We start from the raw sequence: 15,000 nt of genomic DNA, 5'->3' as shown, positions 1-15,000 counted from the left end.
GTAGATATAGCCAATCTACTGGCTGACAGATTCAGTGAAAACTTCTCTCCTTTGTCCCCCCATCAGTAAATCAGGATATCCCCAGTACCTGCCACCCACATCCTTATCTTTAGGGAACAGGTCATCACTGCCCTCTCAAAAGCAAAAAATACAGCATCCATGGGACCCGATATCCCAGGCTGCATCCTACATTAACTCAAGCATAAACTTGCAGCACCATTAGGTACCCTATTCAACCAAAGCCTGAGTACCAGCTTTGTCCCAGCTGATTGGAAGGCAGCCACTGTTATCCCTTTACACAAAGTTGGAGCATCCACCGATCCAGGAAATGATAGCCCCATCAGCCCAACTAGCCTAATCTGCAAGGCCATGGAATGGATTATCATGAACCTCATTAACAGGGACATTGACAACCTCCAAACACTAAACTCCACACAGTTTAGCTTTGTCAAGGGGAGGTCATATCTGTTAAATCTGGTCGACTTCTTTGAGAGAGTCACAAAGCCATGGACGAGGGAAAGACGGTGCACACCACCTACCTCGACCTGGCCAAACCTTCAACACTATTCCCCACTCGGGCATAGTAGATAAACTCTCTCAACTAGGCATCAATCCGTATGTTACCAGATGGGTAGCAAACTGGCTTACTGACAGAACCCACCTAATCAAAATAGGGGAAGCCACCTCAAGCAGTAGACCCGTAATGAGTGGCGTACTCCAGGGATTGGTCTTGGGGCCCCTGTTATTTGGGCTGTACTTCTCTGAGGTGCAGGTCAAAACCAGTGGGCTATGGCTGACCAAGTTTGCAGATGACTGCAAGCTGAGCTCAGTCATCAATTCCCCAAGTGATGTGGATGCCCTCCAAGATGGTCTCACCCAAACAAATGACTGGTGCCAGAAACATGGCCTCAAGCTGAATGCCAAAAAATGCATCATCATCCCCTTTGGGGAGAATGACGTCCCCACATATTATCACATTAATAACAACATCCTAAGTACACAATCAGTAGTGAGGGATTTGGGCACCCAGGTCGATAGCAACCTGAGTTTTGACCACCATGTTGCTTCTGATGTACGTTAAGCTTTCTACATGGCCCACGTCATAAGTAAGGGTATCTCATCCATGGACAAAGAGGTCATAAAATCCCTGTATCCCTGTATTCTTCCCTTTTAAGGCCAATTATTGAGTACAATGTCCCATTGGGCATATACCTTGCAAAGCACATGCAGCAGTTGGAGAGACCACAGAGGTTCCTCACCAGGAGAATTCAGGGCCTCAAACACCTACCCTACACAGATAGGCTAAAAGCCCTGTCCCTCTACTCAGTTTCATACAGACTCCTCAGAGATGACCTCTGTATGGCATACAAAGCAATCTCAGACTCCACCTTGATGGGACTGCTGCATATCCACAAGTCAAGCTCCACTCGAGCAGCCCGTATGTGTGACCTCAACCTGGTCCGTGATATCAATAGGATTTGTTGGTGGGACAGATTTGTGTCCCAGAGAGTCTCCCATCTGTGGAAAAGACTCCGTCTCCATGTCAACTAGAGTAACTCATTCTCCCTTTTTAAGTGCAACATGGATAACTGGATGGGAAACAGAAAATACAACCTTGAGATTCCACCTGTTTCCCTGCTGGACAGGGGCTCTGTGTGCTGACTTGTCTAAACATGGGCTAAACTCTTGGCTAGGCTTATAAGGGCCTCAGGGTCAATAGCCTAGTAACCTCCTATGATCTTATAATCCTAAAAAGTCACAAAGATAAACCATGCAGTAAATATTGCAAGAAAAGCCCACTCAACTTAGACTTTTCACTGTGTGATGCCTTAAATCTCATGTAATTGAGGCCTATGAGATATATACAAATGACGCCTTAAGGGCACCAAGTGTTCCAGCTACATGTCTACTGAATGTCCATGACTTTTTTAAGTCATTCTGGTTACATTCATACCAATAAAGCCAAACCTCACTAGCTGTCGACATGCAAGTTTCAGCATTTTTATTGGCTCTATAGTAAAAGACTGAATGTTCAAAACTGCGAATACGACAGCCATGACACATAAATGCTGAACAGGTGAAACAGCAAAACATGTAAACATTGAAATATAGAATGCTGAACACATTTCTGCAAACAACACCGCCATACAGGTAAGTAAAACTTATTTAAACCTCAATAAACACACTTTTGCAGGGGGGAAAGCCTCCCTGCACCCCCTACTTATATATACCAACTCTGAGATTGCACTACAGTGGGAAAAAGGATATATTTCCTCTTCCCCACGATCACACTGCTGGCCAAGGAAATACATTCGGCATTCCGTATTTCGATGTTTACGTGTTTTGCTGTTTCAGCTGTTCGGCATTTACGTGTCACGGTTGTTGTATTCGCGGTTTTGAATGTTCAGTTTTTTAATATTGACCCCTTTTATTGACCTCATCAGCACAGCATAAGTGGATAGTTTAGCTATTATTCAGAAACACAAGGTCTTTAAACTCAGCTGATGCCCCAAAAGATTAAGGTACCTGCAAATATCCCAACCAACATCCAAACCAAAGGGTAAAAAGGTCAGACAGACAAACAATTCAGTAAAAATTGCAAGAAAAACCCAGCCAAGCTAGAATTTTCATAGGGCACCAGTTGTACTTCTCCACACATACATGGAACTGTAACTACATTAAAAATGTGCAAAGGCCAGTGCACAGTCATCCATCACTAGCACAAGGTGGTAAAGAAGTGAGTGTAAATGATTGAATTGTATCACCTACTTGAAAGTTATGCAATATACCCACTGGTATTGTCCTGCATGTCACAACCAACATCAGTGTACTAAATAATTAAAAAAAAATTAATGCTCCATCATAGCACACAGAATTAGATTCTGCCTCCCTCCACTAAAATAAAAAAAAATCAAGTAAATGAAAAACAAGTGTACAGGTCAAGTAAGGAGGACAACAGCTGTGTAACTGAATAGTACATTGCAGCTTTAACCAAAGCAATGTATATTTTCTGATACAAATGGGTAAAAGTGTTCTTGGATGTTGACATATGGAGGGTGGGTTAGTTACATATTAAAGGATTAACACTTTTGTGGGCTACAAACATCAAACCCCTGACCTTGCTAGAAACTGAAAGAACACTCTTCTGCAATAACTTGCCAGATAGGCATAGAAAATATTCCATAATGTCATGTTACATTTTTCATGAACTTTATGACTGTATACTGAAATGTAATCTATTACTAAGGTTGTAATACAATGTTTTGTAAAAAACAGCAACTTACATATGCATGACGTCATTTGTAAAACTAGAAACATGTATTGTAAGCAATTAGCAGCATGTAGCTCTCTGGAAAAACAGACTCCCCTACCATGACACACATTTCCTTGCCTACACAATTACTTTATTGTAGTACAGATTCAGCACCATGAGCATGGTGAATATGCAGATGAGGTGTACACTCATTAACATTCATGAATTCTAAAATCTGTTCTAAGTGCAGGGATTATAAACATGGTATAATGACCTAACATGGTTATATACACATGCTCTACCTCTGCTAGGATGAGCAGTGAGAAGGGTTACCCACTAAGTGCTTGAGTGTGTGAATGATTAGCCTGACTGCAGTCTCAATCATGGTATGTCAGGGAGAAGGGACTTACATGAAATGTTGTGACTACTGTTGAGTGACATGGGAGATGAGCATTCTTAACATTGATATGAATTGTTTCTGACAACAGTTTCTTTCTCCTAATACAATTATATCTGCACTTCTAAGGAAGTAGATTACTCATAAACATATATCAACCGCAATGCAAAGTTGATAGCAGCCTTGTTAGACAAGCACAGATATTTGAATGATGTTCTCAAAATAAAGATAAGCAAAGAGGTGGAGTGTTAAAATGTTTTATTTTATATTGTGTGAAGAATGATTATTTACCTTGCTTCCAGTATGTCAGCCATTGACAAGTCTAACTGTAAATTACACAGGGGAAAGGTCAGGATCAGGATTTTCTTTTCTCTTGTACCTGCAATGTCAATTGACACTATGTATAGGTAACCCCTTTTGTGTCTTCACAATATAATGTGTGTTGCACATAGCGAGAAGAATTTGAACTGTGTCTTGTGAATGCGCTGGTATCCTGATGTTGTAATCCAGACATGGCTATGTTTTTATGAACATAATGATGCTTAATAAACATATAGTCATGTTGAAATACCACCAAGTTCAGGAAATATTAAAATGTATGCATTTACTTACTTGTTTCATAATGTTTCCTCTATTTTAGTACCTTTTTTCTGTCATCCTCATTTGTGCATCTTTTGGCATTGCACACTTTGGACTGGCAGTGGTCCCCAGCAGTCAACTACAGTTCAATGCCCAAGGAAACAAGTGAAATTTTAAATTTCGGCTGCCTTCTGTAGCACAAGCAAGCCTGGCACTGTTGCATTAATGTCAGCTCTCTGGATAGTACACAGTGAAGAAAATGCACATGGTAACTTAAGGTGTAAATGGAGTGATCTTAGAGAAGCAAAACAGTGAATGCCAGGTTTGAATCCAGTGAAGTGATAATTTTAAAGAGGGGGGTTCTGAATACATGTTTAGAAACATTTTGTGATATCATTACATTACTGTTTAAAATAATCAACTATTCCTTCTATTGGTAACAACATTTGAGCTGTTGTGTGTCCCCTTTAATGTTATTTGCCAGTACCCATAATTCTAATGTATGCCAGAAATTAAAATTCAGATGTTTCAAGGAGACATGAAAAGGATGAATGTAAATCTTCCTCTTGTCATTCCTATTTTTTTTCTCTGTCATTGTTTTTTTTAATATTTTACTGTCTTCTTGGCAGCAGGTAAACTAAGTTCCCTTCCTAAGAAAACAGTGAAAATGTTAATATAGTCTGCCTTTTGTAGTGCAAACAAGACTGGTGGTGGTGCACAGCCATCATCATCCTGGATAGTATTTAGTGAATAAATTCCATCTCTCAGATAACTATCCTTGTGGCAGATGGTATACCTGAAGTTAACTGAGTGAAATAAGACTGTTAATGCATGTTTTAAATCTAGTTAATTATTACATTTACAGAGAATGGTCTGAATACAAATTTAAACACAATCTGTGATATCATTGTGTTGTTTAAAATTGAACTATTCTCAGCATTGCTAATAACACATGAGCCTTTGCCTGTTCACTTTCACATTATTTTTCATTAACTGCATGTCTGATAGTGTGCTCCACAAAGTGCATTTCTGGTGTTGCAAGGGGATGTGAGAAGGGTGAATGTGTCACTTGAATGCGCTTCTTGCTCTGGTCATTGCTTGATATGCCTATTGATTGAATTCATTTTATTGTCAGCTTCTCTCTCATATTTGTCTAGTGCCTTTTGCATTTACTCTTTGTTCAGCAGTGTGAAATCCTAGTTCACTACCTAAGGGAAAAAACAAAACAAAAAAATATTTAGGTTGTCTTCTGTATTGCAAACATGTATGTGGTGGTCTACAGCCGTAAGCATTCTGGATAGCGCACAGTGAATAAATTCAACCTGTTGCGTAACTTTCTCTGTGGCACAAGATGTAGGTGTAGTGATCTTAAAGACTGAAGACAGCTAATGCAAGGTTCAATTCCATTTGATATATACTTTTATATATGGGTCAGACTGCCATTTGTCACAACATTTTGATTAGGAATGCATACAAGTACCATAACTCTCTTTATTTTACAAAATCTAATATTACAGCTTGTTATAGAAGCCCAATATATTGTATGTATAATGCACATACATAGGTATGATGAGCACAATATTTTTGTTGTAATTATTGAGTTATCACATATCATAACTATGTGTTAATGATAGTATGAAGTATGTACGTAACCTAGCCCCCACCATGTCTTACTCAGATCATGCAACTGCATGCATCTGAAATGTATTTACAAATACAATCAATGGTTGGACTTGAAATAGCTTGGCTAAGGCTGTCTTCAGCACAACCATCGTCACCACTACAGTGACATGAAGAGGTGCAAGAAAGAGGATGAATTTAAAACTGCCAACACCCCTCAGTTGTGTAAATATACTGATGCATAACTTTCCTTTGATATAACATTTATTAGCTAGTCAATGCAGTTATTCATTATGTTTTATATATATATATATATATATATATATATATATATATATATATATATATATATATATTCTACTGCACAGCTGCAGCAGAGATTGCAGAAAACAGTGAGGTGCATCAGGAGAGAGTAACTCCTGCTAGAGAGGCATGGTGAATGTATGCATCTGTTCTGATTCTCAGTCCATCACTGTGTATCATCTTGAACAGCCATACCTTAACTTATTATCAAGCCTATATGCCTACTCCAATAATTCTTGGTTATTGCATTAGGCAATCAGTACATCAGATGAATTGTGTGTGGGTTCAATACCCACAAACAGATATTTGATTTTTGTACAGGCTAATATTTATACAATACTTCAATACTGCATGGCATTAAAAATTCAATATTTGCAAATGTGGTTATTACCTTAGAAAGCAGATGTCTGAAATGGCACAGTGAAATACATGATTGTATTAGTCATATAATACCATTGTGAATGATTTATTTTATGACATAATATGCCTTCCAAACATGTCTGGAGGTGGCCAAGGTGTACTTACGTATTTCTTATATTGTTTTATATGTTGAAATAATTAAGTAATGTGACATGCCATTGATTTATTTATCTCTATTTTTGTCTCTGACCACTCTATCTCTCCCTTTTTTGTTAAACATTGCTTCTGAAAGCAAAAGGGCCATCAGCACAGGGAGGTTGACCGACCACTGGGGTTCAGCCCACCATCCCTCCACAGGCAGCATAGACTCCCAACACATCTAGGTAACAACCTGTCAGTGCTGGCTCCACAACTCCTGCCTTACCAGCCCCACCTGTATCAGGTAACTCTGTCCTGGCTGTTGGTGCAGTCGTACACTCCAGGAGCAGTAGTAGCGGAGGTGGTGATTTTGTCAAATGACAAGATCTAACAGGGCTGGTGGAGGGCATGATGGAGAGGAGCCTCAGTACCCAAATTGATAGGGTTGACAAGGTCTTGTGTTGTATTACAAAAATGATGCCACATCCAGCACTAACCTAAGCAGTTGACAGGGAGATAGTAATGACAGTTCTGAGGGTGACTATTAGATTCTCACCATTCTCAAACTTGACATAAATGTGCCTTCTAGGTCCCCTACCTATCCCTAATCATGGTGTCCATCAGCCTTTTCTGTCCATCACCATTCTTGTCTGTCTTGTATGTCCTGTAAGTCTGCACCTGCTACCTAACCTACCCTACCAACCTGACCTTCTCATTCCTAAGTCCCCTTCCACAACATTCATTTCTGTTTAGAAGTATACAGAAATCAGGCACCTGTGTCACACAAAAAATATGTCCATACATAGCTCTCGCAGCTTATAGCAAAATCTTGTGTGTTTTTGCCTTCAGCTGCATTACTATGGTGCCCTTTGTGCTGCAGTGCTTAGCTATATTTAGTAAGGGTTTTAATCTACTTTTAAAAAAGCTGAATGAGGAGAATGTATAGCTTACATTTATCATGAAGGTAATGAAGACTAATACATACATACATTTTCCTTTTTTGCAATCTGTTGTTAAATGGGAACATTGGGACGTAGGAGCTCCTATGTCATGTGTTTAGATAATACTCAGGTCTGTAGGTTTTTAGTGGAATACTCTGAAGGCTTGAATCTGAATGTATGTCAAACTGTTTTGAATGTGTTGCATGACACCTGTGGGGGTAAATGTTGGCTACACATTTTAACACACTACTATTCTGCTGCTATACTAATGTAATTGATCCCTCTTGTGAAGCCTCTGTTGTACAGATCTTGCATGAATAATGATGCTGATAAAGCAAATAGTAACACAACACAACACAACACAAATATGTGTAGGAAAAAACATGAACTAACGTGTCAGTATGTCTGTATTGTGTATTCTTGTCTCCAGCTGTCCACCTCTTCCCTCCACTTCTGTGTCATCCAATAAACTTCTTTGATTCACAACTGTTTTCATAAGCCATGTTTCCACCAGCATGCTTGGTCCCACATGTGTTTCATAATACACCTTTAGCATACATATAAGGACTGACCAACTACAACTGTCATGACAAATGTGTAAATCATGACACCTGAAACATGACCATTACCCATATCTGTTCTGTATTCCATTAGATTCACACACGGATGTATGTGTATAATGTTTCTTTGTGTGAAAGCTGGCACAAAACACCATAGACTACTGCTAATTCCCATTCAACCAGTTCAACACTAAAGATATTGTTACGTATGCCCTAATACTTTGCCATGAGCTTCACAGATCAGCTTGAAAGTGCTGCTATTCAGGCAGAGATTAAAAAAAAATCACAACTAGTAATTGTTTGTTTAGGTTGTACAACATCTGTGTTTGTTCTAAATTTTGATAAGTTATCTGGATTTCAGAGTGACACTGACTCGGTTAAGTCAGTCTGTTAATGTATGTTTGCACTCCAATGGTACACTTATCTGTGTTACAATGTTGGGTAGCCTATTTACACATAATCTATCACTGGTAATCTGCTGTCATATATAGGAAGTGTCTGTCTGTATTGTCAATGTGCGTTGTACAAGCATGAGACAAGACAAGAGTACAATTATCCCTGAATGAAGTGGCAGGAATGCTGGATTGATACTCCACTAGTTTACAACTGTGACTGTCATTGGCATCCCATACTGAGAAACAGGTGCATGTCCCTCACAGAAATGCAATGTATATGAAGGAAAATATATAACTCTTAGCAGAGGAGTATGTCATTACAGTACTATTACATTGTCCTGCTCTCAAATATGCATTTATCCCAAAACCTGTGATGCACACTACCAGTGGTTCCAAACAGTGAATTTTTGCTAATTACAAATGTGCTTGTTCATATCATTAAGTCCAGACTTCATCTGTGATGCTTGTGACTAATGCAGTGGTCTCCGGATTGTATGACTAGATAGGTAACAGGTTCAGTTCTTACTTTGGGAAGCTTGTGTGTGTCTCAAAGGAAGTATAGTGACAGGTAACTAATGTTTCAGTGTCAAATGTACTGTGTCCACTTCCACTGAAGAGTATGCATTTAACTTCATTCACAGCTGTCTCTACACTTTATTCCACTTTTAACACAAACATCCTCTCTGCAACACAATGATGAGGTCATCCTGTCAAAATTTTACTTTCTCCCCTTATGAGGCAGACTTGTCCCGTGGCACATGCAGCCAATACTGTTTTATATATATATATATATATATATATATATATATATATATATATATATACATATATATATATATATATATATATATATATATATATGTGTGCGTGTGTGTGTGTGTGTGTGTGTGTGTGTGTGTGTGTGTATGTGTGTGTGTATGTACATATATATATATATATATATATATATTTATATAAGTATTATATTTATATATATATATATATATATATATATATATATATATATATATATATATATTATATTATATTATATAAAGATAGTGTGTTAGTATTCAAAAACGTGCACTCTGATTGGTCAGCCCAACCACCATGACCATTATAAATCGAGCCTATACCAATATATAAAAGTTGGTCACTAAAGTGTGACTGGATTTTCTTCTATTAATTTGTGCTCTGGAACTCAACATTTCAAGTGTCCAAAATTTTGCTTCATATTTTAGGTCTGTCCCTCATAAAATGTGTGGTTTTCTGGCAAATGACTGAGGAGTGAAGTTACTAAATAATGACAACGCAATGCACAATAGCATAAATCCTGTTATTCTAGCAGCTTTCTACATTTCATAGGTTCACAGGTTGGTGCTAGGCTATCGGCCCTAGGGCCTATACAAGCCTAGCCATAACAATTCCCTGACTATTTCTTCCCACACTATTTACTTCCCTGGACCCATGTCTAGCAGGGTGACTGATGTGATCCCCGGGGAGAATTTCCTTTCTCCCATCCAATTGTCAAGGTTCCTTTTGAAGAGGGTCAAAGAGGAGCTCTGCTTGACATGTATGGGCAGTCCATTCCAGAGTCTGGGAAGTCTCTGGGTCAGGAACCTATCTCTCCAGCATGTTTTGTTTATTGTGATGACAAGGTTTAGATCCCTGGAGCATGTGGCTCTGAGGGATTAGGATTTCTTTAAGTGCAGCATGTCCATCAGCTCTGGGTTTGACATAGCTTTGTATGTTAAGCAGAGATTGCCTCTGAGTAGACAATATGCGACAGAGTATAGCTGGAGTTTTTTAAGGCGGTCAGCATAGGGCATCTGCTTTAGGCCTGTGATTTTTTTTAGTGAGGTATTTCTGCAGCCTTTCCAGTTGTTGCAGATGTCTTGAGAGGTACATACCAAATGGGGCATTGTATTCTATAATGGGTCTAATGAGGGATGAGTACAGTGGGACAATGACCTCCTTTTTTTCTGGATGAAAAGCCCTTAGTAATGAGGTGTGCTACATAGAAAGATTTCCTGACTGTTGTGGTGATGTGATTATCAAAGGTGAGACCACTGTTCACCTGTGTCCCTAAGTCTCTTATCACAATTTCAGTGTTTAGTATACTGCCACCTATGTGGTAATTCATGGGTACATGTTTTTTCCCAAAGGGGATAACTATACATTTCTTGGCATTGAGGTTGAGCCCATGGCTCTGGCACCAAGCATCTGTTTCTGTAAGGCCCTTTTGTAGAGTATCCACATCATTTGGGGATTCAATAATGGCTCCCAGTTTGCAGTCATCTGCAAACTTTTTTAGCCAGATTCACTTAGTGTTGGCCTGTACTTCAGAGAAGTAGATGCCAAACAAGAGCGGTCCCAGGACTGAACCCTGAGATACTCCACTTGTCATTTGTCTGGAGCTGGATTTGGAGTTGGCTACTTTTACAGTGTGGGTATCAGTAAGCCAGTTGGCAACCCATCGAGTGACGTAGGAATTAATGCCCAGCTTAGTAAGTCTATCTATGATTCCAGAGTGGGGGATGATGTCAAAGGCCTTGGCGAGGTCCAGATAGGCTGTGTGAACCGCCTTACCCTCGTCCACAGCTCTGGAAACTGATTCAAAGAAGTCAATCAGGTTCAGAAGACAAGATCAGCCCTTCACAAACCCAAACTGGGTGGGGTTCAGTGTTTGAAGGTTGCCAATGTCTTTGTTTATAAGTTCCATGATAATACGTTCCATGGCCTTGCAGATCAGGCTCGTCAGACTAATGGGGCAGTACTTCCCGGGATCCAAGGTGGATCCCCCTTGTGGAGTGGGTAGCTGTGTGCCACTAAGTGGGCATGAAGCCTGAGGTGAGTCTATGATTAAACATGACACTTAGGTGAGGTGCCAGTTCATTTTGCAGTTCATGTAATATACAGCCCAGAATGTCATCTGGTCCCATGGATGCTGTATTCTTAGCTTTGGAGAGTGTGTTTTTACCTGTGTGGCCATTATTACCAGAATTTGGCAATCTTCTGGTATTGAGATGGGCTGTTTAGGGGGTGAGAGGGGGTGAAGTTGACACTGAATCGATCTGCCAGGATATTGGCAATATCCTTGGGATCAGTATATTTAATGCCATTCTGTTGTAGCTCAGAGCAGATCTGAGCATTGCCATTTATATTCTTGACATAGTTATAGAATGCCTTGTGGTTGTCTTTGGAATCTTTGGCAATTTTATTTTTGGAGGATTTTATGATTGTTCTCAGCTTCTTACTGAGGCTGGTAAGGGAGTTTTTTTGTATCCTGGGATTTTCCTCTTTTCTGCAACAGTTTCTTCCTTTTCTTGTAAAGTTTGTTTATGGCAGGGAACCACCAGACTGGCTTCCTTTTTTTGGAGGAGAGCATCTTGGTTCTATTTGGGATGGCATGGTTCATGCATGAGTGGATGTGCTCGTACAGTGCCTTAATGTAGGATTCAGCATGGGTGTCATGAAGTTTGTCACTTCTGACTTGAGTAGCATGAAGTTGGCTTTGGAGAAGTTTTTTATGGAGCTTTCCTTACTTGGGGGTGGGGGTGGGATGTGGATGTTAAGGGTGATTAGCTTATGGTCAGACCTGACCAACTATGGGGTGACCATAAGTGTGGAGCATCGATTTCCCATGTTGGTAATGACCAAGTCTAGGAAATTGGAGCCCCTGGTGGGACTATGGATTAGTTGATCTAGGGCGTTGGAATTTATGAATTTCAAGAACCGTTGGGCAAAGGTGTTAGTACATGAGTAGTTTTCCCAGTTAATGGCAGTGTAGTTGAAATCACCTAGTATTAGGGTGTTTGGTTGTATTTTAATATTTTCCAGTATGTTTAGAAAGGTGTAGTGAGAATCTTGGAGGAACATTTACAATAGGTACCTCTGTTCCTATTATTTAAGGCTCTGCAACATTTCTTGAGCTAAAAGATTGAGATGTACATACTGAGGGCATAGGCAATACAAGGAAAATCAGGTATGTTCTGCAAAACTAAAGAGATGTACCTGATTTTTCTTGTATTTTTGCTCTGTCTCTCTCATACCAGTAAACTGTCCAGATTTTGCCAGGTTTTTTTCCTAACAAAAAAAAACAAAACAAAAAAACAATGGAAATCTTCCTTTCTCTGGCTTGCTTTCCAAAGCATTGATGTACTGTAGCAGTGTGAGAGCATAAGTCCCATATGCATGCGCAGTACATCAACTAAGAGGAAGAATGCAGAAACAACGCAGAGGAAGACCTTGCCACTATTATACAAAGACCTCATTTAAGAAAAGTAATTTCTTCCTTAAATAATGTCATTGTATAATAGCAGTAACTGACTTGTGGATGTGGGTATATTGAAGATTTACCTACAGTTGGCTTTGTTTAATCACTCGAGCTTCACTCTGTTGATCAAACCATGCCAGCTGTGGGGAAAATCTTCAATATACCACACCCATTCACCGGTTATTATTGATATATATATATATATATATATATATATATATATATATATATATATATATATATATATATATATATATATATGTGTGTGTGTGTGTGTGTGTGTGAGTGTACATTATACAAATATATATATATATATATATATAATATATATATATATATATATATATATATATATTATATATATATATATATATATATATATATCTGGTTTAACTTCATAATCTCAAAATGCTGAAATCTTGAATTTCAGCATTTCAAAACTATGAAGCCAAGCCATTCACAATCCCGAAACTCACAATCACGAATCACACAGTCACAAACATACCTACACCATACACCACATAACACACACACCATTCCACCCACAGCACACAAACCACACAACCCTCCACCACATATAAGCAGGGGGGGGGCAATCCCTGCATACTCCCCCCTACTTATATATACCAACTTCGAGATCGCACATAAAAAAACTCACATCACGGCATTCTGCACTCTCTCATACACAAATATACATCACACATACACAAACACCATCAAATCCAACATTCACTCTCATACTTACACTTCCCTACCCTTACCCACACATACAACATACAAAAACACACACAAACACTCACTCACTCACCTTCAATTTCAGACACCATACCAGTCAAACACTTCACACAACATACCGGAAATGCATAAGCGCGGATTTAAGATATTCGGCATTCTGCATTTTCAACTTCAAGGTCTCAGAATGCTGAATCCGAGATTTCAGCATTTCCAGATTTTATATATATATATATATATATATATATATATATATATATATATATATATATATATATATATATATATATATATATGGGTTCCCTTCAGAATCTCAAACTACTCAAATCCCGAATTTCAGTAGCCCAAGACCAGAAGGGTGAACGTGCAGAATACAGAAGCCCCAAAAGTGCGAAATTCAAAATCCCGAAGTTTGGAGATTTTGAATTAGCAGTTCTGGTGTTGCGGTGTGTGAGTGGGTTTTTGGAGATGTAGGTAAGTGTTTGTGTTTTACGGGTTTTGGGTAGGAGCTTTAGTGTGTGTCTGTGTGTTTTGTTAGTGTGATGTGTGTGTGCGAGGGGAATGTAGCTTGTGTGGTGGTGTTTTTGTGTGTTTGTCTATGTAGTGTGACCTCGGAGTTAGTATATTTAAGTAGGGGGGATGTGGGGGTGCAGGGGGTCTTGCCCTCCTGCTTGTATGTAGGGTAGGTATTTATATATGTGAAGGGAGGTGTATGTTTGTGTTTGTGTCTGCAGTATGTTTAGTGTAGAATTCGCGATTTTAAATTTTGCACTACTGGGGTTTCAGGCTTTTGGATTTTCAGCTTCATGGTCTCGAGATACTGAAATGTGAGATTTCAGTATTTCGAGATTATGAAGTGAGTCTATATACATATATATATATATATATATATATATATATATATATATATATATATATATATATATAAAAGAACTGCAGACTGTCAAAAAGTTGTCCAAACACTTATAAATCCATAAATGTTTTGGATATGAAAGAAAAATCACTTCACTTTCTATAGTAGCTTTGAAATCTTTTAATCCAGTAGTTGAAATCTTTTAATCGAGCAGTAAAAAATGTCTACCAAGACAACAGTATAAGAAAACTTGAAATAAATGTGAAATAAAATGAAACACTTGTATTTCTGAAGAAGTTCAACTGTTAAATAACTTTAAATTGAACTTGACAACGAACGAAAGAGCTTAAATACAAGTTAAATACAAGATACAATACACTGTTAAAATTTTTTTTCTGTGTTTTCTTTTTTTTTTTTTTTTTTTTTTTTATATGTTCAAACATTTGGTCTCGACCATGTAATGTTCGACATTTTGGATGTTCAAACATTTAACATAGACCCTATATATATATATATATATATATATATATATATATATATATATGTATAAAATATGTGTGTGTGTGTGTGTGTGTGTGCGCGCACGTGTGTGTGTGTGTGTGTATGTGTGTGTG

The sequence above is a fragment of the Protopterus annectens genome, chromosome 4.part1, assembly GCF_019279795.1.
Source record: "Protopterus annectens isolate FY-2018-M chromosome 4.part1, PAN1.0, whole genome shotgun sequence".
NCBI classification, from domain to species: Eukaryota; Metazoa; Chordata; order Ceratodontiformes; family Protopteridae; genus Protopterus; species Protopterus annectens.
This window is presented reverse-complemented; position numbering follows the sequence as displayed.